Genomic DNA, 25,422 nt, shown 5'->3' on the forward strand with positions numbered 1-25,422 from the left:
ACACACATCTCCTTGGGATTACAGAGCATCCTTTATGGATCACCGTTTAATCCTGATGGCTTTCTGCCATGCCAACTGCGCTGAAATACTCCTAGATCTCTGGCTAGTTTTGTCTCTCTGTATTTCGACGACTAATGTTAGCAGAGCTTTGAACAGTGAATGACATGATGATAAAACAGAAAATAAAACAATATCCCCAAATGACTTTCAGGACTGATGAAAAATGAAACTTTTTATCACTTTCATATTTTCTGTTACATCTGCTTCCTGCAGAGAAAAGCATCAATGCCAATAACAAGTATGCTAATTACTATTTAGGCCATAGATTCAAGTCTTTAAGTAATGTTGAATAATTCTTTGGTTCAGTCAGGAAATTTGCTAAGACACATTTCTCCAAACTGCTGCCAAAGACAATGTCTGTTTTTAATACTTGAAAAATAAACCAGATTTGCACTTTTAAGTGACCACATTTTTACAGCTCCTTTTGGGCTCCTATGCAGCATTTGACTTTATCCCACCTCATGCTTTCTCCTTCCAGCCATCATGCTCAACTCATCTACACTCCAGGGCAACACTGAAGATCACAGTCCTGGGAGCAAATTGCTATACTGTTTTATGCACTTTGATTTAATGTAGGAGGAGGCAGGAGCAGAGGTGTGGTAGTGGTGCAGCCATTCACTTTCAATGGCTCTAAGCAAAATTTGAGAAAAGGGTAATATATGAAAGACAAAAACAGAAGGTGGGGAAGAATTTCTTTAACATACAGAAGAAAATACAGAGGACTTCATGCTTCCTATTGCAACTACATGCATGATTAAAATGAGACAGAATCACTTTGGGACTGAACAGACTCATTTCAGTCTGAAGTGAGGATCACAGCAGAATGATGACATCCAATAAAATTACTTTTCTTTACGATCTCCTACAGCTGTAACCAGTCAATTAAAATCAATAGATTACACTGATGCCTGCATGTTCTTTGCTCTTCTCTCAATTTTGGTGGCAGTCTTTGGTGCAGTCCTCAGCTATTCACATCGGCTGCTGATGTTAGAAAAATGGAGATGAATACCCCTTTATTTTAAAGTTCAGAATGTCAGAAGAAAAGAGAGGTTGCATTGAAATACCCCCTTAACATGTAAAATACTGCTTGAGGTTTGGTCAAGCAAGAAAGACCAGTGACATGTTTCCTCAGGAGAGAAGAGCTATATTTATCAAAGGCCACAAGCCACTTTTGGTCTCTCTGGACTGTTTTGGTGCTTGCTTTCCCGACAGCTTTTCTGCTTTGAATAGTTGTATCTGCTGAAATTTGTGAAACAAAATCAATGTTTAAGGAACACCTTAACAGCATATACATTAAATTTAAAAACTGAGTCAGTTTTTATATCCCATTCAAACTGGTATTTCAGATTTTTTCCTGAATGTGGCCAGTCCTTTCAAGTCTAAACTAGGTACAGAGTGGCTTTGTACTAACAGTTTCTTCAAAATTGTTCTGTTAGTCCCACCAAGGACTCTCTGGAGGGTCTAATGGTGAATGCAGGGACATAAGAACCTAAGAATGGCCATACTGAGTCAAGGCCAAAGGTTCATTCAAGTCAGCATCCTATCACCAAGAGTGATACATAATACACCAAGGCTCTCGAAATACTTCCCAAGGGTATTCTCATGACCTTCAGTAATTTGTGGCTTAGGGACATCCTGAGCCAGAAGGGATGCTTTTCGTGACACTGAGTCATTGTGGAACTTCTCTTCCATAGCTTTATCCCTGGCCCCAGGTAAACTGTTACCATCCATAATATCCTGCAGCAAGGAATGCTCACCTGTGCCTCCTGGGAAGGAGCACCCCTTATTATTTCTTTCAAATCTTCCAGCTGGGACCACTGGTAGAGAAATGTCATCAGCAAGAAGCATAAAATAACACAGTGTGCTGGCTTAAAATGCTATTGGCAGTTATTGGCCTGTCATAAGTTGCTTCTCCAGAGTAGTTGGGAGTTCATTTCTTTAGGTCACTTGCTATAGTTGTGTCTGCCTGCACATTCAGCCCCTGGAGACTGTAGCAAGACAGCAGTGTACAGACTGTAAATTTAAATTCCTTCTGTGAACCACAATTATCTTGAGAACAACATTTTATTATAAATAGCATTTTATTTCCAAATCTTCAGAGCTCAGAAAATAAAAAAAAAGTCAATACTACCATTTTGTTTCTTGTTCCTAACAGACTTGTTGGTGGTCTCATGTGAATCCAGAAGGCAGAAAATCCATTTTAACAAGAGCCTTGGCCACCTCAAATCTGAATGTTGTTCTGCTGGACATAGTTAATTCATTCAGTTTTTACATATTTCCTGATTTCTCAATGAAACATAATATTAGTGACAAAAAAATATTTAAATGCCAGGGAACAGAAATGCCCTCGACCCAGCTTGACACTCCCACTTGCTCTGATACTTGTGAATCACAAGGGAAGTGTCTATACCTATGGGCTGCCTAAGAAAACAAAGGAATTGACTGTCAGCTCAAAGAAGTAGCTTGAAAGATTATAAGACATTGCCCAGTGCTGAAAGTTGAGGGCACTATGTGCAGCTAAGAAAGGACGTGTTTCCTTCAATGGTAAGGCTTGTCTGTTGTTGACATCATGACAATGTCTTCTGTGGTATGGCCTTCATGTGTCTTCCTATTCTACTGTGGTCTTCTTACAGTTGCTTTGCCTACTTCTTCATTTTTATCTCTGCCCTCTGTAGATGTAACTTACTAGTAAGAATTTGGTTCAACCAAATATTTTTAAATAACAAAGCTGCATTACTTATAAATTTGCCAGGTTGGTCCTATTTTGACATAGGATTGTGCTTTATGCTTCTATACTTTTTACCATTACCATTCTATACTTTTACCTTCAAGGCCAAAAAAATTGTAACATGGCAAGGAAAAGAAGGAAATCTGTCTTGTAAAGACATTTAATACAAAAGGTTTTATGTCACATGAAAAAACACCAATATGCATATACAAATGTCTCTGCAATCAAGGGGAATTGCATAGACATACCTGAAGACAAAAGAAGACCCCTTCTATTTATTTGAGATGTTGTCAAGAGCTGCAGGGCTGAGGGTTGAAATCAGCTGGTAAGTTTACCACTTCTAAAATGACAGAACAGTGAATTGAGAAAACAGTACTTTTCAAAATGTTTATTTTAAAAACATTCATTTTTAAAAGTACTATTCACTGGATTCATTTTCAAATGTGGTTGCCTGGAGATATGCAGAGCTTGAAAGCTCAGCTGCCTTAACGCTTGATAATGGCAATTAGGCTTTCAATCCTTTACAAATTATATTAATTCAAAATATGCACATACATGATTTAAAGAAAATTAAAACAGGCAGCAGCTTTCCCTGAAATAGAGCAACCGAGTGCTATCGTAAGAGTTACTATATAGACAAGATCTCATTGTTCATTGTCACATAGACTTGATAACAGGTCTTTTTTATTATTATTATTTGATACTGACTTTGAAGGTTAAATGAATTGATTGATGATGTCTGCTATTCATTAGAGCATACTTATGTTTTGGCCTTCACCATCTGATAGAAAAAGAACAGATACTTGTATATGTTTCTCATTGTATGTCATATAGCACTGAATACTCCAGGTCCAGCATTTTAGTAGCTATGGGCTCACTCTTTCCATAAAACTATGAACCCTAGAGACAATTATCTATGGCTTTTTTTTCCTGAAAGTTTGCATTGTGGAGGAAAAGCTGAGGTGAGGTCCTGTCCTTGAAGAGTAGGTGATCAGATGATCACTGTTGCAAAGCACTGTCCCAAATGATGTCTCTGCCAGAGAATCCTTTGTCTGTGTCAATTTCAGTTCAATTATCTCAAATAATTTGTCTTGGGTAACCAAGTGAGCCTTCCTGAAGAGTCACATACAATTACATTTCATACTTCTCAAGTATTTGCACTATTTTCCCAACCATACAGCTGGGACAGCCTAACCTTGCCTTCTTGTACCCCATTCAGCATTTATTTATGCCAATTAACCCTTACTCAGGTCACAAGCAGTGGTGGTCTGGAGTGCTGCAGCACCCATGTGACAGATCTAAAATATTTTGGTGTACTCTGGATTTTTCAGGGCTAGATCTGCAGCATTTGAAAAATAACCTTTGACAGCCCTAGATCTTCAAACACAAGAGGCTGAAGTAGCAAGTTCAACCATTGCCTGTGGAGAGGTTATTGTGCTGGAAGGGTGTTTGGGCCTCCGGCTATCCATTTTACACGACTGCTGCATGTGGAAGAGGTGATAGGGAGAGCGAGTGAGACCCGGGAGAAAATGCTCTGCCCTTTGGTCAAAAATATCTCCGGCCCCTGCCCACCCCAATGTGCCAGAGCAAAGACTGCTGGATGATCTCACTCCGGTCCCCCAAACAGTAGTTCGTATGGTATAACAAAAAAAATGCAAGTGTAGTTTAACACAACACGCCACCTCTGCTCAGGCATCGCCCAGGCCTGATCCAGCGTGGAGACTGAATTACCTCCCAGCTCTGCAGAGGGAAAGCCCTCCCGTCACTGGCAGACAGTGGGAAATAACTTGGTATGCAGCTGCCTGTGCCTTACCTAGTCCAGGGACAGAGAGGGGGTCCCAAATTCCACTGCTGCCCCATCCCAGCCCATACATAACAAAAAGACTTGTTACAATTCCTTGCAGACAAAATAAAAGTGGTTCAAAAGAACTGTGGTCCTGAGCCCAACATACTTGTTACTGAAGTCATGAGCACCTTGCAGCACCAGGAAAACGTGCAATCTCTGAGCAGCTTGAGGCACGGTGAGCTTCCCGGCCAATGGTGCTTGTGGCACTCACAAAGTGAGTGGTGTGTTTGCGAGTGCTTTCCCTCTGTAATTTAAACACATTTTATTTCAAAGACGAATGAATTTTAGAAAACCGCTAAAGTTAGGAACTCACACATACCTATATATGAATAGTCTAAACTACGTACTTTCTACTGGTCTTTTTTTTCTCACCTTTATTCCCCCAGTTGTTCCAAATTGGAAATGGACCAGATTGTGCTCACATCTGTATCTGGAGATCAATACATTTAAGTAAGCTAAAATTCCAAAATGAGATTGACTTGCCCTGCTTCGACTCAAAGGCAGTTTAGAAATCTGGCATGTTGCACGTTGTTGTGCCTTGGTCCTGCTTAGCATCAAGCCCAGGGAAAGCCACATTGACTTTGTCTAGGGTTATTCCTCTGCTTAAAGCTCAGCAGGGCCTGTGAAGCAAGCTCTGAATCTTTGTGGTTTACTTTCTTTTATAAGGTGAAATAACCATGTAATTATATCATAAGTACATGGCAGTAAGCAGAAATTAGAAAAGAAAAATATTGCTGAATAACTGGATGCAATTATGCAACTTTACGCAGTTACTAGAATTTGCTAAGATCATGTGTCAATCTAGGCAATTGCTCCTCCCTGGTAACCGTATAATTTCACTAAACTGAACTCCCAGCTTGGAGGACAGACCGATCATGTATTTATGTTGTAATGATACAGTAATAATTGCCACATCCAGCCACTGTATGGAAGATACTGTGCAATCAGTTCTGAAGACTTACCAGACATGATAATTTGAAGATTGTTCACATCATACAGCTGTTCTGTAACTTAAACCTAGATTCTCTAAGTTTCTCACAGCTTCTAACATCTACTGCATGTTTGGAAAGAAGGAGGAACTGGTTTCTTCTACATAAGAACATAACCTTGCCTTGTATTCTGAATCAGAAAAAGGCCATATCCTCCAGATGTCATTATAAAATTTCACTGCTTCAGTTTTGATTTAGTCCAAGATAGCTGAAAGGATGGATACAATGGACAAGATTCCCAAGGTTTACGTGTCTTCATAAAGATGTGCAAAAAAATATTACTGTGCCCAGCATGACAGGGCACAGTAATTTTCTAATTTTCTAATTTTAAGAAATTAGAATAAGAAATTGGGAATAGAAACCACAGGATGATGACATGATACCCACCTCTTACTTGAGCAGCTTCTCCTCCTTGGTCCTCTAGCTCCTAGACTCTCTCTGTTCCCTCACCCCTTCTCACTTCATTTCCATCATGGTCAGTGCTACTTCTTACCCCTGTGAGTGAAGCCTGTTTTTCTGGATGGCAGTAGCAGCAGAGGTGGTGCCAGAAGACTGGTCCCACTGGAGCTGCCCTTCACAGACCAGCCTGATGGATGCTGCTTTCACCCAGCTTTTCCTGTGGATCTACTTAGATGCCCCCTTACCACAAGCCTCTCTCTGCACCAGGAGCAGTTTGGCACCTTCCAAAGCATTTAGCTTCATCATGTTTGGCATCTTGCCATGCAGGCAAGAAACACAGCCAGAATGCTTTTGCATTTCTTCTGTGACTCCTGTTCCTTAATTTGGCATAAAATCCCATTTAGCCTCCTCACTTTTACATAGCCAGCCTGAAATGATGAAGCCTCGCTCTGTGACTTAGGAGAAGATAAGGCAACAACAGGAATATAACTTCTCAATTTGGGCATCGCTTCCACCAAAATGGGGACATTGCTGACTTCCAACCAGAGAGGAAAGACTTCCAACCATTCTCAAGGCCTGTGCCATTCTTTGTGCATGTGTGTAGGAATTGTTTGTAATCAAAACCTTACCTTCAAAGCTATCATACAGGTTTTAAAATCATGTTGTCATTCCCTTTCCTTTTCCTCTCTATTACAAAATTGCTATTGGAATTACTATCACCAACAGAGGAAACCCTCCCAGAAATCCCTGCATTTGCAAGGAAGAACATTTCCACAGAAGCTTTACATATTGAACATGTAAAAGCTAAATTACAGCTTTGGATGATTGTGAATTGTCTCACATAGGGAAAAATTAATCTTTTTTCTCCATAAACCATTACTTGTCCCAGAGCTTGTTGGAAGCGTGAAGGGTCTATGAATTGCAAAGCCAGATCAGGTTATTTCAAGGAAAGAAAAGACATCCTATAGTAAGAACACATAATGTTAAAGCACTAAGGAGAGTTGTACTCTGGAGAACAGGAGGAAAGACACATCAATTTTAAAGAGAAGAGGAGGTTTTGGAAGGTGAATTTAGATGTGGGGAAGAGGTAAGAGATTGTATGGGGGAAAGGATCTGAAAGATTTTAAGCATGGGTTTTCCTGACACACAGGTTTCCAAATTGTGCAATTTCCTTCTTTTCCTCTGGACCTGCCAAATCCAAAGCAATCCAAACCCTGTCCTTTCCTGTCATTTTGGCACTGTGGTAGCACTGCAGTCCTAGCTACAGGTTGTGAACTGGGAAATTTAGGGTTTTGATGACCTGGGAGGAAACTAACCTAAATACCCAAACTGAAACATGGATGCAGACGAAATCTGTTTTGTGACTGCTTGGTCATTCTGGCCCACAGTAACAGCACTCTCACGCTCTTCATTTGTGTTCCTGAGTTAGTGCTCTCAGAACACAAGTGAAAACCTCCAAGTTTTACTCCCAACTATGATAATTTTTTTGTGCCATTAATTTTACCTCTATTTCTCCATATGTGAAATGTTATTAAGATTAATTCCCTACCTCCCAATTATGTTTCACTGATATTTTTCACATCAACATCTCCTGTCAGAAATCTTTTTAACTACATAAGGGTTTTTTTTGTAAATAACTGACCTCACAGTAATTTTCTATTCATTTTTTCTTTAACACGTGACAACATGTACTACCCAAACTTTAGGCCTGCATTGTTTTAAGCAGTTACCAAAATATATTTTGTTACTGAATTTTCAATAAGTAAATGAAAATTTCTAATGGAACATTTTACCAAAAAAAAAAAAAAAGAACCTATTTCAAGTCTTATACCAAGGGAACTCCAACATTTCTAGCACATTTTGAAATGTTTCTTCTGCAAGCACTATTAACAAGGGTGCAGAGAGATTATACATCTCTAAACATTTTAAAGGTGAAAAAGAATTTTTAGAAGTTGAAACATAGCAGCTACCCATGACTTTTACGGTAAATGTATACCTTTACTTCATGTATAATCATATAAAATAACTTGCAATTGTGTTAACGTGCTGGCATTCCTTTCTTTTAGCAGGAAAAATTAGTATGCATTTATTTAACCTGTCATTACATCATACTGTACATCAGTCACTATGCAATTACAAAGGTAATGGTTACCATGTAATACTGACAAAGCCACTGTTTGGCTCTTGTAATTGGTAGTCAGTAAAATGCATTTTCCACATGATGAATGAAGTAGCCCAGCAAAGCAGTCAATGCTGCCTGAGATTTGCCAGAACAAAGATTAGTTTTAGAGTCCTGTATGAGCTTGAATATACAATAGCGTGTCTGTTCCTTGTTTTCTCAGTTCTGTTACAAAACTCTATAGAGTGAGTTCAGCAAGGGAGAGCAGTGAAGGGAAAAGGAGCATATTTTGGGGCGGGGAGGGGAGGAAAGAAACTCAAAGGATAAAATTTGCCATGTGTAAAGGTCAGTCCAAGACCCATGTCAGTCTTAAATCATGTTATTTTAATTTAAACCCCTTCTCTTTCTGCAGCAGCTCTGCTATTGACTGCGGTTCCTTGACAGAGCCAGAGATGCTAGGACCAAAGTGAGCCACTTAGTAGCTGGAGCTGATGCAACATGCAGTCAAGATATCTTCCCACAGGTACATTTATCTCTCTCCAAGACAGATGAGGACAGGCTACCTTTAACTAACTTGGCTGTCTTCCTCCCGTCACCTCTTACGAATTTGCTCCTGCAAACAGATAAACCCTCTTGGAATCAGTTCCTTTAAGCATCTGTGAGGGCCATATTCATACCTTTCGCACATAGAAGTTGATTCATTGGGGAAATATTGTCATGCTGTAAAATCTATTGAAGAACCAGCTGCAGGGAGGAATTTTGTCTTTTGACTTTAATTACATTAACTTAATGAGCAAAAGTTATTGACGCTGCAGTGACTTCCATGTTTTGAATGGTAATCTGTGTCAAATTTTAGAAGTATTTAGGAATCTGATTCTTAATACAAAGTATGCGTTGCAAGCCTACAGAACTGGATAAGTCTGCTTTTTTGATTTTCACTTAAAATCCATGGGACTGAGGCACTTTGTGAAATACCTCTTGCCACGTGACCCCTTGAGCCCAGCACCTGCATCACCTGCTGGGCCATTCCCAGAGAGGTGCTTGGAGACCTTCTGTGGGGTTCCCCTCAGCTGCCCAACAGAGCCGCTTCACCAAGGGATCAGGACATTGAAGGCTATAAATAGCCTTCACGCTGGAAACGTGGAAGCAGGCAAGCTAACAAGAACACTTTCTGCTCCTGTGCTGCACTGCTGTAAAAGCTTCACACTCACCCCAAAGAGAAAAAAGCTGGTGTTGTGATTTAACCTGGCAGGCAGCTAAGCACCACACAGCTGAGCACCACCACCAGTGGGATGCGGGAGAGAATTGGAAGAGTAAAGATGAGAACACTTATGGGTTGAGATAAGAACAGTTTAAAAATTGAAATAAAATAGAAGAAGAAGAAGAAGAAGAAGAAGAAGAAGAAGAAGAAGTAATGGAAAGAAAGAGAGAGAAATAAAACCCAAGAAAGACAAGTGATGCAAATGAAAAAAAAAAAAAACAAAAAAATTGCTCGCCACCCATGGACGGATGCCCAGCCAGTCCCTGAGCAGCGGCCCCCCGGCTAGCTTTCCCCTAGTTTATATACTGAGCATGATGTCATATGGTATGGAATATCCCGTTGGCCAGTTTGGGTCAGCTGTCCTGGCTGTGCCCCCTCCCAGCTTCTTGTGTAATCTCCATTCTTCTCAGTCGGTAGAGCATGAGAAGCTGAGAAGGCCTTGACTCTGTGTAAGCACTTCTCAGCCATAAAGAAAACATCTCTATATTATCAATCAACACCGTTTTCAGCACAAATCCAAAACATAGCCCCATACTAGCCACTACGAACAAAATTATCCCAGCCAAAACCAACACAGCTGGGAAATATGTTACAGAGTTGCCCGACAGCATCAGTCACCTCTCACAGAGACACACCATAAGCCATGGAGGCTACTTTTCTAATCCTCAGACTTTCTGTAGTATAAAACAGATGACCAGTTCTAGTCCTAAAAGGACCAAACAGGCAGAGCTCAGCTTTCCCCTTGCAGCAGGTTAAGCCTCCAGTGGCTCTGTCAAACTGCAACCTGAGCTCTGTCTTTCGGGGCCCCAGCCACCCATAGCATTAGCCCAATTAGGACAAAACTAAGCAGCTAGGAAAAGAGAAACACCTCTCCTATCTCCCCCCTCACAAGGCCGCTGGAAGTGCATTTCTTCCAGACAACTTGTGGGTCCCCCTGGAATCTCAAGAGCCAGCTGGGATTAATACACAATAACCACAAATTTGCTCATGAGGGCCTGACTTCGGTGTGACTAGGATTATTCTCAGACATATAAACTAGATTTTATAATTGAGCTAAGAGCTATTCTGTCATGTATTCCTCTCAGAATCCTCTTGTCTGGCTTTTCTCTGTGTACAACTGATTTAATTACTGCATAAAACCCAGCAACACTTTTAGCCTCGTCTAGTTGAGTATTGCGTCTGTGACAGACGTCAAAGCTCACTGGTGAAAGACAACTTATAAGAAACAACTGCTTATAGAAAAAATCTTTTCTCTCAGCTTTTCTGATAATCAATGACTGGGGAACTGCAGCCATTTGCAGGCACCTCCTGTTTTACATCTAAGGCTTGATGTACAGAGTTCTGGATTTCTAGGGAAAAATGAATCTCAGGGAAATGACTTGTCTATGCAGCCACTGTAAGTTGTATATTTAGCTTTTCAAAATATCTGAAGGCAACCATGGTACAAAGAAGTATAAAGAAAGAGCAAAAAAGGTATTTTCTAATAAACTGTGTGACAGCTTCCCAAGGTAAAAGGGATATATTTAATTTCACAGGGCATCTTCGAACAAGAGCAGTAAAAACACTGAAAATGTGCTATGGAGTAATGTTGCATTAGCAAGTGGACGGCCTGTATATGCTATTCCGGCTCTTCTGACTCTGATTTATCTGACTCTATGAATTCTTTTTAATTGGCCTTTGCTTTCACCTCTCACATTTTGCAGAAAAGCAAAGGATATGAACAGCTTTGGGGAAAGAGGGAGCTTGGAAGATTAAAACTCAATGTTTGGATTCTGTCTAGAAGTAGTCTATAAGGATAGGGTTTTTGGATAGATATTAAGTGGCATTTCAATATTATGCATTAAGAATCCATACTTAACTATGCACACTGTTTTCCGTGTCTTTTAACAACACTAAACCTAAACTGTAAGCTATTGGCAGTACCTCTTCTGAGCTATTTGCCTGAATTATTTCTGCAGTAAATCTCTAGAAATGTCCACTTAAACAGTAAAGGTCATAAATATCTCATGGAAGCCATAAAATACAACAGAATTTTGGAAGTCATAATTTTAATGGATAAAACTGTGCTATAAAAGAAGGGCCTCTGGGACCAAGGCTAAAGTAAAATTTATCTAAGCGAGCTGCGATGCTAATCCATCTGCAAGCGATAAATTATCTTATGTCCCAGGTGTGACATATTATCCAAAGGGTGCCTAGTGATTAAGGACACAAAGGTATAGATGTGGCTGAGGTCCAAGAAAGCCCCAAGCAATTAGTGGTGACTGGAAATTGTCAACAATTGCTCTGAATGTTTGATAGTTTCCTCTGCACTCAGGTTTGCCAAGGCACATGCTCCCGAGTGTCTGTGGTCGGTTTCCAAAATGTGCACGGGGCGCAGTGGCAGGGCCTGGCTGGGGACCCACGCAGCTCCGGGCAGGATGCTTACAGTCTTTTCAACAACGTAAGGTACTAACACACCCCTCCCCAGCTCCTGCTGAAGTCAGAAGGTCAGGCCAACAATTAGGAAAAAAAAGAAAAAAAGAAAAAAAGAAAAGAAACTGGGAATGCTTTTTTTAAAGTACATAAATAGAAATATTTCTGTTTGGTCAGAAACAGGAAAAAAAAAATTAAAAAAAGTCCTTTCTATTCTAAAGAAAACAAAAGTAATTCTTGGAAATGCTGAATTGCATTGTGGTATCATTATAAACTGCTGCGATTCTGAAAGGTCTTTCAAAGAGGCCAGCACAGTCCCCATAAATTAACGACAATAAAATGTTTAGCCAGCAGTCAGGGTGTGTTGGACTGGATACCCAAATCGGTCCATATTGTTATACAAACTGATTATGTTTCAAACAGTAAAAATGGAGAGCTGTTAATGGCAGCAAGCCTGTTTACATAACTTGGTGTCACTGGAGAAATCAGAGACAAACTCCTTGGATTCCCTTATTTGCAGGGAAGATGAACGGGATCCAGATGAACGGCTCCCACAGCGAAACCTTGAGCCCATGCACTGGAGGAGCCACACCACTCCCGAAGCAGGCTGCCGCTCTGCCAGACAGCCCGGGTGAAAGCTTCATCTGGCTGATAAAACACTGGTTTCTGGAAGAGGCCGACTGGATTACCAGCATCATTCAGGGACTGCAATGGGAGAGGGAGGGCAGAGACATTTGGGGTTGCACTCGCCAGCCGAGAGCATCTGGTATGAAGGATGACACGCGCTCAGTGGATTAGATGAAGCCTTTGGGTTTGAAACCTGTGCTCCGCTTCACACCCAAACCCACACAGCCAGGTCACACAACAGCCCTCTGAAACCCTCCTTGTGCATCAAGCCCGAGGCGAGCCCGCTCAGTGGCGCAGAGAGCTGGCGCGGTGCCGGCTGCGAGCAGCTCCTCAGTGCTCAGCCCTGCTTTCCCCGGCGCTATCCCCACCAGCCCACAGCACACGGGCATGACAGCTGCAGCACTGCAGCACCTCTGCATTGGCCCTCGTGGAGCGTACTGCAGAGGGGACTGTCTACAACTGGTCCTCACCACTTATATTCCCAAATCTCCATCTAACCACGATCCGTAAGATCTACCATCTGTTTCCGGAACCCATGGCGGTCACGGCCTAGACAGGTGCACTCTTCACTGGGTAAAAAACTGGCTGGATGGCCGAGCCCAGAGAGTTGTGGTGAACGGAGTTAAATCCAGCTGGCGGCCGGTCACGAGCGGTGTTCCCCAGGGCTCAGTACTGGGGCCGGTCCTGTTCAATATCTTCATCAATGATCTGGATGAGGGGATCGAGTGCTCCCTCAGTAAGTTTGCAGACGACACCAAGTTGGGCGGGAGTGTTGATCTCTTGAGGGTAGGAAGGCTCTGCAGAGGGACCTGGACAGGCTGGGTCGATGGGCCGAGGTCAACTGTATGAGGTTCAACAAGGCCAAGTGCCAGGTCCTGCACTTCGGCCACAACAACCCCAGGCAACGCTACAGGCTTGGGGAAGAGTGGCTGGAAAGCTGCCCGGAGGAAAAGGACCTGGGGGTGCTGATTGACAGCCGGCTGAACATGAGCCGGCAGTGTGCCCAGGTGGCCAAGAAGGCCAACGGCATCCTGGCCTGTATCAGAAATAGTGTGGCCAGCAGGAGTAGGGAAGTGATCGTGCCCCTGTACTCGACACTGGTGAGGCCGCACCTCGAATCCTGTGTTCAGTTTTGGGCCCCTCACTACAAGAAGGACATGGAGGTGCTGGAGCGTGTCCAGAGAAGGGCAACGAAGCTGGTGAAGGGCCTGGAGCACAAGTCTTATGAGGATCGGCTGAGGGAACTGGGGTTGTTTAGCCTGGAGAAGAGGAGGCTGAGGGGAGACCTCGTCGCGCTCTACAACTACCTGAAAGGAGGTTGTAGCGAGGTGGGTGTTGGTCTCTTCTCCCAAGTAACAAGCAGGACGAGAGGAAATGGCCTCAAGTTGTGCCAGGGGAGGTTTAGATTGAACATTAGGAAAAATTTCTTTACTGAAAGAGTGGTCAGGCCTTGGAACAGGCTGCCCAGGGAAGTGGTGGAGTCACCATCCCTGGAGGTATTTAAAAGACGTGTAGATGAGGCCCTTAGGGACATGGTGTAGTGGGCATGGTGGTGTTGGGTTGTCGGTTGGACACGATGATCTTAGAGGTCTTTTCCAACCTGTATGATTCTATGATTCTATGATTCTATTCTATGATTCTATGAGAAGGGAAAGCTTCAAGAGCAGCTCATAGGCAAGACATAACATGATATTATAAACATACAAAGAGATAACACTGCTTCACTACATGACTAGGCTGAGCTAGATGGAGAGCTGGCCTCTCCTCACCTGAATTGCTGGGTCTCTTCAGACTCCGCCTTAGCCATGTACAGGCCTGCTGGCAGCCCAGTCAATGCCTTAACAATCTGGCTGCTGTTATTCATCACATGCTTCTCTACCTTTTTGCTGTTTACCTGAAATAAGTTGCTCCTTATTTACCCAGCAGTATGCTATATGTCCAATTGGAAGGTTTTGATGCTGTTTCTCTGCCTTACTGTAGCTTCTCAAACCCCTGCTAACACCAAGGTTCTCATTTCCATACAATCACGTACGAGAGCTGTGCTCCTTCCCCAAGGAAAATGCCACCTATTGCATTGTTCTGCTCTTAGGCAAACAAAATCCATCTAAAGACCTTCTGGTAATTCTTACAAAATGGGCTTAACTGACTGTGCTCTGTCCTCCTGGGCTTTGACATCCTTGTGGCTACTGGTTTCCAGTAACTTAATGTGGATTAGTTCACCCCTAGAAAAATTATCAGCATTTGAAAAGATGCCCTCATTAAACACTAATCAATATGAGACTGTTTCTGCAGTCTTTTTCCATTGAGCTCTCTCTTTTTCCCCAATTAGTCTTGTTCGCTCCTTGCTACAAACTCGGGGTTTTGATTAAAGTCTTCATTATCTTCCAACCTGTCATGGAGACAAAACCACACCAGAAACTTCTTCCCTATCCACGGAGAGTAATCTAGCAGAGGTCGAGCTCCCTCCTGGGTGCCAGGGAGCCTGCTGTATGCCCCGAGGGACTTGGTCACATGGAGAATGCCAGATACCATGCAGCAATATGGAGAGGCTGAGGAGGAGCTGCTCTGGGGGAGAGCAGGGTCCATGGCTCCAACCCTTCTCTGCATTGCAGAGCAATTCACTCAGTTTTAGTCAGACTTTGCTTTTGCCACTTTGCTGAGTATGGGTGCCTTCCCTCACCTTTAGGCATCAGGGTAAAGAGGAGTCTGCTTGGATTACTTTTGATGCGTATTTTAAATGATGTTTTTAATAAGCCATTAGAAAATTGGCTTCAATGAATATTAAAAGATCAAGACCCAGTAATTTCACCCTCCGATCACCTTACTAGAACTATTTTTAGAAGTGAGACAGGCTGTAGTGGGGAGGAAGGGGACACGGGGAGAAGAGGAGGGCGGGGGCTCTGTGTCCTGTCGGAGCACACTGGATTGCCACTTGCATCCTGCTACGGTTCAGTTTATGAAGTGCAAAGGGACCCTTCAGAGGGCTCTATCTGAACCCAGTTTATCAGTATCCTTCCCATGTCAAGTTGTTGTGACCCAATGAAAACAGGTGGGGGTCAGACTACTGCAGAGGGCTAAGCAATCCTCTGGTGCTGGTGACAATCTGCCCACCGCGCAGCGGTGTCCATCGAGCAGGGGACAGGCGAGGCAAGCAGCTGAAGCCCCTGTGTGAGAGCTGCACGCAGCCACCATTGCTAATCAGTGCCTTTGACCAGATAGAGAGACCCTTCTCACCTTGCCTTCATTTGGTGTAGCTGTGGATGTTGTTTGTTCACACTCTGATATGGAGCTACAGGGTTGCTAAAAGAAAATTTATCAGGCTGGGTATCAGATCCTCACTGACAGGAGCAAGGAACATGGGCTATAAGATTGTTAGGGAGGTTTTTTTAGGGTGCCTGCATAGCAACTGAGTTGTACTGGGTATTTCGGCTTGTATATACCACACTGTTAAAAAAGTTAAACACAATGTTTCTTTTCATTTATTTTACTCCAGAAATTGGGTTATGTGTAGACCTGAGTGAATGCATTTTTGGCAAATATAAAATATAAATATAAAATATATCTGCTTTGTAATGCAGCTATGAACTGAAAGACTTCCTTCATCAAAAAGATGAGGGGAAGATGTAGGCATTTCTAAAGTCTAAACATTTTGTTTCAGTGGCCTTAAGACAAAAGAGTTTAATTTGTCATTTCAGAATACCAATTTTATTTTGATGTTGGGCTGCAATTCTAAGTGAAAGAGATAAGAGTTCAATTGCCTGAAAGCAAAGTGTTTTATTTTGGGTTCCCACAAAATAATTTCTTTGAGTTATTTAGGGGCTGCTTGGCTTTGGGCAGTGACAGTAAACCCTTGCTGTGACTCAAGATCTGGGGAACTGGAATTGCTTTTCCCAGATCCTGGCTCTCCCAGTGACTTGCACAGGGACTTTTCCTGTGTCTCTCCTCCATTTTCTGCTTGCCTGGCTGGGCTGAGAGCTCCTGGGGACAGGCATCGTTGTCAGACACCTACTCATGCACCTACTCTGTTTACATAGGTGCTGCTGCAGTGGGAGCACTTTAATAAATGTCTCCCCTCTCATATAAATGTTATTATAACTGCTGAGCATTGTAGAAAGTCCCACACCTGTCCTTTCCCAAGACTTTGAGAAAGAGAAGGGAACACAAACCAGCTGCAACTGGAGACCACAAAAGGTTTGATCAGAGTTCATCTCTGAGGTAGCAATACCAACCGTGCTATTATAACCAACATTTGAACCTACATTCGTAAACAGAGCTGACATTTGTTCCCAGGAGAGGCTGCTGATATGTCATGCACACATGAGCCATATGGGTGTTTCTTCTGATTCTCACACGCTGGTTACAAAAGGCAAGTAGCAAATCCAGACTGATACCACCTCCCTGCTTCTGTCATGTAGATGTAGCAGGTGGCTGGAGTGGTTGGGTACGTAATGTTTGGATGTCTTCAGTCCTCCAGAATTAGCCATGAGGCTTCACTAAAAGACTCCCTGAACCGTAATATAAAAATAAAATGTCAAACATATGCTATACAAAAAAGGAAACAAAAGAAAGGCTGTAGTTATAAATGTAATATGAGCTTACCAAGGTCTGGGCTGCCATGGACGTCACTGCTGTAGGTTTTAATGTGCTTTGAAATAGAAACCATTAGCATCTCATGTATAACAATTCTAAATATACAGTAATTTACAATCTTACCCCAGAGCCCATTGCATAAATCATTAATGTACTTTACTACTTTTTGTAGGCAGTGGAAGAAGGAATGAGATGCTCCTGCTCTCTGCCATAATCCCCATTGCTACCACGACACCCATGAACACCATGTGACAGAAAGGGACATAAATGGGGCAGAAGGAATCCAGTCTAAGCAGCTTTCACTCTTTGGGTTTTTTTATTTTCACAGCCTGTGACCATTCTGCTCCTCCCAGAGCACAAGCACTGGCAACAGGGTCACTAAGCAGGGCGCAAGCAGTCGAGGGGACCCTTTCTCCTTGAGGCCTCTGCAACTGCCTTTAGTATTTCAGCAAAGCTGGAAAGTATGCAGGGCTGTGTTTCAGTGCAGACACAGAAGGTTTGATCACTGTGGTCCCCTCTGCTGGTTTTGACAAAAGAGAGGAACAGAACAATCTGTCAAGCAGATCCAAAAATGTCCGAGGTCTAGTCCAAACCCAGAAACTCCCAACTAAGGTCAACTTTAAATCTGGTCCAGAACTGCGGACTGTGAAAAATGTGGTGTGATGGTTGGATGGAATGTCTGTGCAACCCCTGGTTGGACTCTCCTGAAACCGCAAATCCCACTCAAATCCCACCTAGATGATAAGGTCTCCAGACCATGGAGCATATCTTTTATTTGACTGCAAGACCCCAGGCAAACTTATTAAAAAGCATGGAAAAAAAAAATCAGCTGTGGTCTCTGCCATACCTACTTATTGAAGCTTGAAATTGGAACCTTTGACAGGGAAAGCCATGCTAGTGTATAGTATTACATATCCTACGTGTTGAAAAACAGTGAAATGAGGAAAATTCAGCGGCTTAGCAAGGGACAGCTGTCACAAGAAAGAGGAGAGATACTGTTCTTCCACGTTTTTCCTGTGCCAGACCTAAGCAACCTTCCTCATGGGTGGCACAACACAATGAGGTCCTTCTGCAAAACCTCAGAGTTTTCAGATTCAGCTTTTTCCAGAAACTTTTCCAATTTACTACTTGTAAGATCCTCAACCCTCGGTCCACCGCTGCCATCACCTTTCCCCATGGCTCATCACCATGCTACCATCAGGCTGTTGTTCACCAGATCTCCTTCCCTCTCCCTAGCACAACTGCAGACCTCATTTCACGGGCTCCTTTGTCACCTCCTCCAAACACAGCTGCCAATTCCTTTCTCTTCTGCCCTGTACACCCCTCACAACTGCCCTTGTGGTGCTTTGCCTCTCCTGCTCTGCTCTGAATTTGGATTCCTTCCTTCAGCTGCTGTCTGCAATTCCTATGTCCTCTCCAAAAAGATTTCAGAGAACCAAAATTACTTTATGCTGCCCTCTCCCTAGATCGTGTCCCTTGGATACCTGTATCCCCCTCTCTGCCTGTCTGTATCCCTTTCCCCAGCTTTCATCAGGATAGCCATAATGGGCATGTTCTCTCCTATTGTGGGATGTGTCCCCGTGCTTTATCCTCCATGCAGCACTGCCTTGGGCTCCTCCCTGGCTACAGCTTCCTTTCACCTGCCCTTCTTCCGGGTACCCACTTCCCTCTCACCTTCTGGCTTCTGGTTCTCTTCCCTCCTCTCCAGCCATCCCATTAAAGACCCAAGCAAGATCCTAGAGGGTAATTTCCTTCTTTATTCTCCTATAGTCCTCTGGCCCTGGTTTAAGTCCTCACTCACCAAGAGTAGCTGACCTACAAATTCTGCTGCGTCTTATCAACCAGGATGCAAGCTTGGGTGCCTTCTGAATAGTGCTAGAGTGCTACATTGATGGTTTCAAGGAGAAATCACTGTTCAGCTCTAAAATTCAGTGCTGTTTGTTTTGGTGTGTAATAGCTAGACTCGTTGGTACTAGTCCATTACAACTGACTTTTATTTTGTTTTATGATGATGCAATCAGTGTAGTCATGTAGCCACACAGAGAGAAACAGTATGGCACACAGTGAATTTAACATTCACACAGGTAAGTAGTAGGCCAGACTGCAATACATTGCATTAACTGTGCTTGTCTGACAACTCTGATTGAGGCCTAAGTCAAAAATATACTCTGTCTCTTCCCAGATAAATTATTTCTGTAATTCATTAAACTACATGTGTACGTAAGTCTGGAGAAGCAAGAATTTCTGAATTTAAAGACTTAAAGAGAAAACTGCAGCGCAAAAAAGTAAAGTTGTCATGTGTAATGAAGATAAAATACCTTTGCAATAAATTTAATTATGCAATAAAATGCCTGTGTGGTGTGCAAGGAATTTGCTCAAGGTTCCCAAGGTAGGCTTTCATTCATTTTATCTTGCATTCTTGAGCACTACCAGTCAGAATTCCGAGAGAATAGATTAAAATATGTATATTACCTCCCTTCATTATTTGTCTTTTTAAAATGTACCAGAAACAACGTGTACAAGTTGGTTAATGCAAACTCCTCAGTTTAAGAATGCAGAAGCCAAAAAGAATTCATGTAAAGGTAATTATTTATTTATTTGGTTTCTGCATAACATATTCAAATATAACATCTCAGTTTCTTTGAATAAAAATATCAGTGGTTTATGTCACTGTTTCGCACTTTTCCACAAACACATTGCCCCACGTCTTTGGCACTCTGGTTCAGTAATACAGATGTAGATCTCACAGATACTTTATCTGCATGACAAATATGATTATAAACTTGGTGATAATTATTCTGTTTCTTGGGTATTCAGTCAGCTGCTATGAATAGAGGACTTGGGGAATGGCCATGCAGCTTTTACAGAAACAAGATCATAACTGAAATTGATGTGATTTTCCCTGTTTGTGTAATTTTTAACCACAAGACAACGATAGCTTTGTATACATTTTTGGGTACAATGACCCACATTTTATGCTGATATATCCTGGCAGAGCCTCACTGACTTCAGTAGAGCTCAAATTAATTTGAACTCCCAGGAAATTCAGCCCACTTTTCCCTAGGAGCATTTGTAAATATTCCCCTGAGGAGGCAGAATTAGTCTCAGCATTTTCCTTGAGCACAGTCCCATGTGCTGCAGCCCCTTCTGTTGCCTGTCATGTTGGTCATTCCAGAAGGTAATCAGGTGGTCTATGGGCCTGTGGTCACATTTTGTTCTGCGTTTGGCCTGCAAACTGGTGGTGTTCTGTTGTACAATCTTGTGGCTTGCTGTATACGGATTTGGGCTTGGCTTGTACTCACTGTGGTCTAAAGTCATGTAGGAAGGATTAGAACCAAAGTCTCAAGCAAGAAGACAGTTTAGAGCCCTACAGAGTTTTTCTCATGGAATGGGAAAAAACCCTCCCACACAATCATCTCTAAAGAAGGGATTACCTGTTTTCATTTACCACTGAAACAAACCCAAACATCTCTGAGATGTTTTTGTGGTTAATGCACAGCTGGTATTGTGAGAAATACCGTAAATTGCAGCTGAATCCTCTTCTCAGCAATGCCCATGTAAGGCTGAAATGACTACTTTTTGCTGAAGGAGTAATCCAGTTTTACATTGTCATAACTGAAGGCAGAATTTACACCAATGGTTGAATGTCTTTGACCCAATGAAGAGACTAAACATAGTCAAATCAAAGCAGCACATGAGTACTCCTCAGAGGCACGCTAATTTATATCAGTTAAAACTGTCCTTCATATTAGGCCATTGTTCTGGAAAGCATTTGGGCATGTCCTTATCTACACCAGCTGAAGGCAGTAAAGCAGCTAAAACACATGCTGAATTTCAAGCTGATGTCCCTGAGATTGTAATGCTGGTAGTAAAGACTTTTGATGAGCTTCTACCTGTGCAGCAGTGCAATAGAAATTAGGTAAATGCGTTGGGTCATTGCCTTCCCTCCACTCCTGCAAAGCAGCTTCTGGACTGAGCACCAGGGGCCAAAGGGACCACATGTCAGTGGGAGCTAGCCGAGTCTGCAAGCGTGGCAGGACCAGTGGAAGACCCTGGAGGCTGTGGGCAGGACGGTGGCATGGACCAATTCTGCCTCACATCAGTAACTGGGAGTGATTTGGTTGGGTTCACGGTACGTTCGGGATGGCATTACTCTGCCCTCTTAGAAAGTCTCTGTATGCTCTGCAGTATCTTTCCAAGACCCCATTTTCTGGGCACCTTGGAAACCGGCTGCTGCAAAAATGTGGCAAAAGCCATGTCCTTTTTGTTTTCATACAGGACATGGCATTTGGTTGTGTAATATGGAAAACTCTGTGGCACACAGGATATTTGGCAGCTCTTGCACTGCTGTGTGGGAGTTGGGAGCGGTATTAAACTGAATGCCCAGGCTCGTGTTTTGACACACAGCTGGGACAGGGTTCTCACGAGCCCATATAAAAAGGAGTTATCCCTCTACGCTTTTAGTCTGGTTGCATGCAGTAAATATCCTTCCCTTGAGGTGTCCTGCTGAGTGGGTTCAGAAAGGAGCTGCACCTAGAACTAGCATCAGAATAGGATTTTGGCAATATTATGTTCCCTGCAGAGCATAACTCACAGCATGAGGATTATTCAGCTTTTGGTATCCAGCCTCTGAAACTCATTGACAAAGATCTGTGAACCACAGATGTCTGTATAGTTTGGGAGATGTGGCTTTTTATAGAGTCATAGACTGAACTCTTGGATGGCTGTGTATCAACAGCTGAAAAACAGTTTGCAGTCAATAATATCATGGTTCCTGTCTTCCTCCATCACTAAAAACTGTTAGTGGAAGATATATCCCAGCAGTTATACCTTCCATAGTGGAAGATAACCCAGGTTCTATGGAGGCTAGAGATTGGAGTGGGTGGGTTATACAACTTTCAAGAGTCCATAAAAATAACTAAAGGCTTACCTATACTTTATATCTGAAAAATAAAATATAATTAAGGTCTCCATTCCTCTGTGTTAAGCTTTTCCTGTTCCAGATCTCATACACCTCTCTCTTCAGCTGACAATACACAGAGATTTTTAGACAAATTTAATAGTGTTTTTGCATGCCTGCCTCTTTCCCAAAGGTGGACTTGACTCTTGTGTAGATGGGGAGCACAGCACTATACTGCTGTGCAGACATGCTTGGTGTGTAAGCAACATATTTACTCGAGACCATGTATGCTTTAAGTTTCATAACAGGACTGCTAAGGTCAGAGATAAAGCTTGGACATCATGCTGTTTGCAAAACATCTCAGGGTTACTAGAAATGTGCTGGAACAGCCATATTATACCCTATGGAGCCACAAACTTTTGCTTCTAGGAAGTTAGTCCTGCTTGGAACAAGAACTTGCACTGATCATTGTGTAGTAAATTACACATTTTTTCCAACGTCAACCTCATACTTTGGTTTTCCCTTGACACCTCTGATATTTTCCCAGGCCATGACCTGTTTGTGTATCTCATGTAGAGGACTAGTTTTATTACAGATGTTAAAAAGACATCATACTGACTAGGAAGTTTTGATACGTGTTCTGAAATCAGCTTTTGTAACATATCACTGTACCTTCTTTTTTCAGCTTGCACGTCATAGCAGCGTACGGTCATACGTAACAGGGACACTCCTGGGACAGCACAGCATGACACCCGAGACAGTCCGTGGTGGTGTACGGTGGCTGTGGTGAAATCCCACCACTTTGCTAGAGCATCTTTTCAAAAATCTTCACGACCTGACCCAAAGTCTGCTGGGAATCTTTTGAGGGCTTTGCGTCAGGACACCCTGGTCTGATTGTGAATTAAATGTGTTTAGGTGAATGTGCAGTACGGGACATTTGAGGACGTACCACAAAAGAACACTTGTATATAGTAGGCAATAGGCAGGATCGGTGAACTAACTTAACTTTAAGGAATTACAGTAAAGCATGATTATTTTCACATGCATGTTTCAAGGTAAGAAACTGGCTCTGTGTTTCTGTACTAGGTTCAAAGAGGAAAAAATATCATACATGAATCCAAACATTTATAAATCAGAGACGTCTCTTTTCAAAATTCCCTGTCAGAAAATTGGCAAAATTCTGCCTGTGTAGATTTTTGTATATAATAAAGTACAATAAGATGAAATGTTGTCTTAGGAACAGAGAGACAGGTTCCATGAAATCTCTCTGCAGAAATACGTGTTTTGCTTAGAAATCCATGGAATGGGAGCTCTGGAGCTTTTGCCTTTTTCTTTTTGTTCTGCTCGGCTTTAGCACGTACTCCCAGGTGCTCAGAATGTGTTACCATATTGCTTTTGCACTAGGTTGCATCATGAAAAAAAGTGAAGGTAGAGTTGATGAATCCAGAACACATTTTGTGCAGAAAATTCCTCTCCTTCCCCTTCATGGTGAGGGAGCATGTTAAATTTTGAGGGTATTTGAATGGCTTTAATGGAGCTGGTGTGAAGGCAGAAGTAGAGTTTATATATAGCAACTTAGAGCAGGGAGAAAAAGCAGCACATGTGCACTGGAGGGACAAGGACAGAGCTACCCAGAAACATCGTAAATTAACATAGTGTGATGACATATGAAAAAAAGGGACCTTGTTAACGAACCAAATTGTTATTGCAATGAATGTTTATTTTTAGAGTTACAGGAGGTATGTTTTAGAGGCTATTAGTCAAAAAAAAAAAAAAAAAGAAGTGGAGGGGGATTTTGTTCAGCATCTAACCACATGCTTCTGCCTTGCAATGCAGGGAAACAAGGAGAGCATTGGATTTCACAGATAGCACCACAGACAGCTATTAAGGCCTAATCCAGTGTCACATTTCTGCCCAGTGCTGGCTAACTACCAGCCCAATTTGCTGGCTTCTCTCTCCCTGTGTTTCTTCATTGTTTCAAGCCATGCAGAGACTTATCCTAATAATGGGTCAACCCTCAGCCAAATGTGTTCAATTGAAGGCCACCATGGGAGAATGGCAGGATATTGTCTTTCCAACAGCAAGTGAATTTCAGGCAGCTTAAGGCGGTATCCATTTCACTATAATGCTGGTTTATGTTACAGCCCTTTTCAAACTTCTAATTGCCCTGTACTGCTGACATTTATAGACATCCCCGACTTTAAATGAAAACACAACACTGAGGTCAGGAGGAGGTTCTGGGACAGCAGAGATCCCAGGTGAGGCCAAGGGAGGAAATTACTTCAAAACTTCCAAATGCCAAACATGTTGGGGTGGGGGAAGGAAAAGAGAGAGAAGAATAATACCCAGAGGTGAGGGAAACCCTATTCACAGCCCCAAAGGTATGGATGCTTAATAGCAACTCTTACTTATCCACACATTCGAGGCCTGGAGCACAGCTAGTCCTCTCTCTCCTCAGTTTCTCCCCCCTAGGTGTAAACATTATAAAATATTTATTCATCTGGATGTGTGACTCTATTTCAGCCCAGCTCTTCAGCTGTGTTACGTTGGTGGAGCTCCAGCAAAGCCAGTGACTTTATGCCAGCTGGGAATCTGGTCTCACTGGAATGAGAAAGTGCTCTGCCTATTACAGAGGAGAAAACTCCCAGATTTTCTTTCTTCTGTCCAGGCATCCTCATCTGAGGGAAACTGATTTAGCAGCGGCTGATGGCAGGAGATATCATCACATAGGCTGGCCCTTTCTTTCCAACCCGCTGCACAACCTGTCAGCCACAATGTGAGGCGAAATCTGAGTTAAAGGGCCAAAATGAAGAAACAAGACACGTCTCTCATTCACGCAGGTATCTGTTAGAATAGTAGACTTTATCTGCTTACTTCACATTACCCCTGTGGTGTAAACGGCTACATTATTCCAGGGGAAAATATCTTGCAAGGACAAAAGTGAAGGGATGCTACCATGTTTTTGTGGAGTGTTATTTGTCCTCTTGTATCTACAACTGTTCTTACACATGTCTGGGGGGCTGAAGCCCCGGCTGCTTAGCACCCCTGGGGCTGAGCAAGACAGAGCAGGGCAGGCCGCACTTTCTTCCTTCAGCCTGTTCAAAAGATGCCTATGCCTTCAAGGCATCATCCCATCCTATGTAAGGGAAACTTGCATCAATGAGAAACTGGTGGGAGTACCCAGTGAGAAAGGCTGCAGCTCCTCAATGAGGCACAGAAGCAGCGCATGATACCAGGAACGCTCACAGATCTGTCGAGCACATGCAAGGGGAGAAGACATGGCAGCTGGAGGGACGCCTTGGCTCTCAATCATGAGTGCCACGGCTCCTCAAGCAGTCTTAACAGGTCATCATTTTGCTCCTGCTGAAGGATTTCCTACTGCATCAACAGGGGATGATCTTTTCCTGCTACTGAATGAAGCGAAATTCAAGGGGAAAAGGGATAGGGAAGGGACTGCAGAGATGATGACCTTGCTAACGCCACTAAGTAAT

Source organism: Calonectris borealis, chromosome 3 (genome assembly GCF_964195595.1).
Source record: "Calonectris borealis chromosome 3, bCalBor7.hap1.2, whole genome shotgun sequence".
NCBI lineage: Eukaryota > Metazoa > Chordata > Aves > Procellariiformes > Procellariidae > Calonectris > Calonectris borealis.